We start from the raw sequence: 5,939 nt of genomic DNA, 5'->3' as shown, positions 1-5,939 counted from the left end.
CTCAGCTCCCACCAGCAGCTGGGGACCAAGGCAGAGGAAACCCACCAGCCCACAGGGCCTGTCCAGAGGGTCACTGATGGTCCTCTTCTGGCCCTTCTCTTTATCTTGCACGTTGCCACGGGATGCACTTGGAGATGGGGAAGAGGAGGGACATACGGGAGGTAYACCACACCAGACCTCCAGACTGTGGAGCACTCTTTCATCACAGTGCCCTGTCCTCAGCTGACAATAAAGAGCAGGCTAAAGCCAAATGCTGCTTCTTTTTTTGGGTATCCTGGCAAAAAAAAAGGACCCTCCTTTGCCTCTCTGCCCYGGGTGGCCGAGGATGGTGCTGGGGGTAGTGGTTGGGGGTGACGGAGGCTTCTCCTCAGCAGAAGGTAAGTGATGATTCTTGGTGTGGCCACGAGATGTCCCTCCTTCCTCGTGAATCCGGGAAAGGCTCCTGCTGCCCATCCAGAGAGGGGAAAAATGAAATAAAAAAACAAAACGTAAAGCATCCTGGAAAACCTCATCTTTCCCACTTTCTGAGCCCGTGGCTGCTGAAACTCCCACTGGCTGCGGCTGTCCTGCTGTGAGAACTGACCCTGCCTCAGCAGATGCTGCCAGCACCATAGTGGGGCTTCTCCATTCCCAGCACGTGTCATATTTGAGGGTTCAACGCCTTTTTTGCTGCCTGCAAGGACAAGTATGACACATGCAGCTGGTGGGATGTTCACYCCAGCTGGTGGGTCTCTGGTCCATAGCAGTGGATTACACTGAATATCTGGGTAAGGGGGTGAAGGATGCACTGAGCACGGACTGGGCACCAGTAGAATCTCTGATCATTGCCCAGCAGTGAGTCTGCCAGCAGAGCTGCAAATTTTGCAGATTATRGCATTGAGCAGGGTGTTCCTGGGATGCTCAAAGCTGGAAGACATACAGTCATCACCATCCTGACAGAGATGGTTATGACAGAGAGAGTTAATGTAAAATTGCAGAGCAGTATCAGAGCGCTCCTTTGGGATGATGTGCTTGCAAGGGCGAAGATTTGACAAGACTATCTCACCCTGTAAGAATAGTTTTGCCAGGTAAAAGCCTGTGTATGTAACTGGGTATTATTGCAGCAAATGAGCAGTAGCAGRTGTCCAAGGAATACATTAAGAAAAGAAGAAATATTCAGGGATGTTTGCTGTCTTCCAACTTTTGGCACATTAGGGACTGTCAGAGTCAGAAGTGGTATCTTTATTTATAAGCTCTCCATGGATTTTCTTCCATTAAGTGTAGAAAGGGAATAAGATGGAAAGTAGAAATCACTGAAGGTTTAAAAAATATAATGAAAATTTGGTGAGTTGTCAGGTAATGCRGGGCAAGGTCATATTTGACTCGGGTGCGAGGTAGGCTAATGTTAATGCTAGGGTAGCCACTTGGTCAGCTTAGTATCACACTGCAGGCAAACATGATCTGCTCCAAAGTGAAGACCCTCTTTTCTACTCCATGAACCAGATTTTGAGCCTTGCTAAAGTCGTAGCTTCTCACAGTGTAACATCAATAGGAGTCTGTGAGAAAGAAACTGCAGTGGTGACTATCTGCAGCCACAGAAAATACTTGACCTTCACAAACACATGGCACAGAGTTGACCAGGGCACCTCCTTGCTGCAGGGGAGTTCTGAAGGGGAAAAAAAAAAAGTGTGGAAAGATTCATAACAAATTTGTAGATACAGCTGGGCTGTTGGCAGCTACATTCAGTTCAAGGCCTTGTTCTTCAGCACCATAATGCACCCGTTCATTGTCTGTGATGAGACAAACACACCCCTCTCTTCCCCCGCTTCCAGGATTCCAGCATCCCTTTCCAGGTGTTCCTGGTGGGAAACAGCATTTGCACTCTTTGCCTGGCTTTGCACACCAGTTCTTCCTCCATTCCATACTCACAGCTGAGGATAGAAGCCTATAGCTTTGGCTTACGATGCTGCAGGTTTGGGGTTTACAAGAAGCCAAAGTCTCTGGAAATCACAAGTTTGCACAGCCTGGAAGAGTCATTCCTTACATCTCCAGGAGGGAAAGGTGCTTTAAGTGCAGTAGATGAGCACTAGAAATAGATGAGCACAAGAAGAAGGGAACCAAGGGCTGATACAGGCCTCAGAAAACCTGTTACTCATGTCCTCTCCCATGTGGTTCCTTACTGGGGCAATTCAGTGCAGCTGCACTAAAGCCAGTCCAGGTGCAGATTTAAACCAGCTGAGGATTCAGCCCTACAGGGTTTTAACAGACACAGCTGAGCTGAGACCATGCTCCAGACATCTCCATGCAGGAGTCTTCAAGTGTACCCATGGCATCAACAGAGAGCTAGCTCTTAGGACAGTTTTAGCAAACACACAGCCACATTGCTCCCAAGGTCCTGCTAACTGTGCAGCAAAAGCAGGGGCCCTGGGCTGGTGGAAGACACATGCTCTGTAGGACACCTTCACCACACTGGCTCTGGAGGTTGGATGGGAAAACTTTGASTTTCCAATACATCATGAGGTGCCCATCTTCATGCAGTAGGACCAAATCTTCTGGCAAATCATCCTCTGATGTCTTAGAGCTCTTTTATTGCACCTATCGCTGAACTGATCCATAACTACTTCCCATAATAAAACAGCAGGTGATATTGATCCTTATGGAAGATGTGATTCCTCTTGAACACGTGAGTTGTCAGAATTAATCCTCCAAACCATCTCCAACAGTGATGTGGCCAGGCCCTGGACACAGTTATATGCACTCCTTATCCTCATCCTTAGCAAAGCTTGCCCACCCATCTCTATCATCACAAGTTGGTTCCTGAGCTCCTTGAGCCTGTGTATCTTGGTGCTATTTTAAGATTAAAAAACCCCACAGGCTTGGTCCACTTGTTTCATGGTTACAAAGGACAAGCTATATGTGCTATAAATGTACAAAGGCAATCTTAAATATACGGGATTTATTACCTATTTTTTTCAATAACTACATGTGAGTTGAATAAATAGTCTTTCGCCCTACTTGTGTTTGAGCTTGGTTACTCCTGTTTACTAGGAGATCTCTTAACCAAACGGCAAACTGCAGATAAATACAAGGAGCTGCCTCTGACACACGACTCCTTGGCTGCAAATATTTTACTGAACTGAAAATTGTGGATAATTTGTGCTGGAACAAACAGTGAAGAATAGTTACATCGTGTCTGCTAAGTGTTTGTGCATTTCATTATCATCCAAGGCCAGAGAGTCAAGTATTATAGCTGAATTTAGAAAGGAACTGGATATTTTTTATGGCCAATAACAACATTCAGGCAAGTCCACAGTAAATGTAACAAAGGAGGGATTGTTCCAACCTTAAGCATTCTGTGATTCTATGATTCTATGATTGTAAGTTACTCATGCTCTGCACTGGTTATCATAGCCTTTTTTATTCATGCTGCATAAACACTTGTTAAATTTTGATTCCTACCACATCTGTGATAAATGGTTGGGGACAAGATGCTTACCTAGCTTCATTATCAGCTATGTTTCCACCACTAAGGGCCTCAGTGAACCATTGTGGAAGAAACTGCAACCCTTCTTTTGGCTTCAAGGGTTGTGGGTTGGCTTCAAGGGTTGGGGACTTGAGACTCATTTCCACCATTTGAGACTCTTCAGGGAGCCAAGGGAGACTGCTGGCCTCATGACCCATCATGCATGACAGCAGCTGCCAAAACATCTAGAAAAGTAACCCCATAGCTCCACCACGACCCAATTCATTCTGCTGGAGACAGGAGGACCTGCACTGGCCCCAGCCAAAGGCTCACCTATGAGCCATGGAGCTCATATCACTGAGGATTTCATGCTCAGATTTGTGATCCTTGAGGGTTCTGCGACAGGGGCCCTACCACTTTCCCCTCAAGCAAACRGCTAAGTTACAAAGACTCTTTAAAGCCACGCAAGAAAGATGTGTTGTATATTTTGGCAGGCATCAGACTGTGCAAGGTGCTGTACAAGATAAGAGGAAATCCCTGCCTTACAGGATGAACTCTTTGAATGACCCAGACAAGAACTAAAAACCAATGTAATGTATCTTGCATAGCAACCAAGATATCTTGTTCCATTTTTCCCAGGGTCCCAATCTCCCTATGGAAAGACCCAGACTTGCATTATCTGACTCCACTATTGCTTGCCTATGCAGCCCTGGTCCCATCACGTCGTCCCCCTCCTTAATCTGAAAAGCTGTCTCCACAGGAAATACCTGGCCTTCAATAGATGTTGAGTTCATTTGCTTTAACACCCTGTTTGAAAGTGATTTTAGACTCTGGAGAGATGGTTTCTGTGGTAATTTTCAGTGTCCCACCTTATAGATGAGAGAACACGCTCCTGTCTGCAGTGTAAAGCCTTCTCCAGYGGATCACTCTGCACCTTGACACCTAAGCAAAGTGGAAAGCGCATCTGGGAACTTAGAGCCAAGCCTAGGCATGAGACAGACAGGAAAAAATCAGGAGATGATCAAAGAAGAGAGCAAGAAGGAAGACCAGCATGGGGACAGGACAGCAGAAAACAACAGCTAAAGACATCAAGTAGCTTCTCTGGTGTCTAACAAAGTACAAGAGCCAGCTAAAGCTTCTCACACAACGAAGACACTCATAACAATGTGGATTCGCTAGTATCTCACCATGGATTGATAAGACACTGTAGTCTTCCACCAAAATGTTAGGCAGGGCCTCCAGGGAAGGGAGGTGGTGGAAAATCCTCAACTTTCTCTGATTTACCTCCACCCACAGAAGGTAGAACAAATATCCCCTGGCAAATAGTGCAGAGCAAACAAGGGCATTAATGTCCTGCAAGGCTAAGCCTTGGTCTCTGGGCTGCTCCACCTTTCCACTGCTTCTTGAAAGGGAGCAATGTCCAGGAACTTCTTCTGGCTTCTTTTCCCAAGACATCTTGATTCAGAGCAGCCAAAAGGCTGTAAAAGCTCAAATCCGGGTCTGAAAASTGTGAACTAAAATTCTCCATGGAGAAGTAAAGCATGAACAGGCCCAAGGGAAGCTTTTCTTTCTCTCTCAGGGCTGTGGAGAAACCAGAAAGGTTTGTGGGATGTGTCTAAGACACTCTTTCCAGTCCTTCTGAGATGCAGGCAGGAGGGCTGGAGTTTTTTCTGGATGATTTACCACTCCTCAGTGATTTAAGACTTATGACATYATCTCTGTGTTAGAAATACTCAAAGTTGCAGATTTTCTTGTTCTGTTCTCTCAAGACCTTTGTTCCAGGCTTCCCCATCCTTCTCATGGCATCTCCAGTGGCCCATGGTTGGGCCATTGGAGTTAGGCTTTTCTTTGGGCTGCCATGGATGCTCCCCTCATGCTATTGCTTCACACAGACACAGAAGCCTTATTTTTTTCTCCTTGCAGCTTSCAGATCTCCCTTCTCCTGAATTTCCTTCCCCACCATCTGTTCAAGGTCACTCCCAGTTAAAATTAGCAGCTTATTCAGCATTYGCGAGAAGGGCCAGCCAAATTCCCACAAGCCACCCCGGCTCTAGTCTTGCCTGCTCGTGCGCTGGAGCCGRGTCTCGTGATCCTGGGATCTGTCATCAGAGGAACAAACTCCCCTCGGAGGTGAGGGCAGCCTGTGCCCGTGTTCTTCGTGCTCCAGCAAAGGGCTTGCAGCCAGCTCACCCTCTCTGCCATAAATCTGTCCTCCGGAGTTATGCCAGCAAAGCAGGAGGAAGGGAGCGGGTCCCTGGAGACCTGGTGCCCTCCAGTTCCCACTAGCACCTTCTGAAAGCAGAGGTCACCCCAGTTGTACCCAAGYCAGGTATTTTACTGGTCATAATTGTCTCTGTGACAGCAAGAGAGTTCCCTCAGTCTTTCAAATCTATATTTAACTCGTCCTCATCTGATCTTCCTGGTCTTTCCTTTCATTTATCTCCTTTTCTCTTTTCTTTTCTCTCTTCTCCCTCTCCTCTCCTCTCCTCTCCTCTCC

Source organism: Nothoprocta perdicaria, unplaced genomic scaffold, assembly GCF_003342845.1.
Source record: "Nothoprocta perdicaria isolate Ctin4 unplaced genomic scaffold, notPer1 scaffold_101, whole genome shotgun sequence".
Taxonomy (NCBI): Eukaryota; Metazoa; Chordata; class Aves; order Tinamiformes; family Tinamidae; genus Nothoprocta; species Nothoprocta perdicaria.
The sequence above is the reverse complement of the archived record's forward strand: the minus strand, read 5'-3'. Positions refer to the sequence as shown.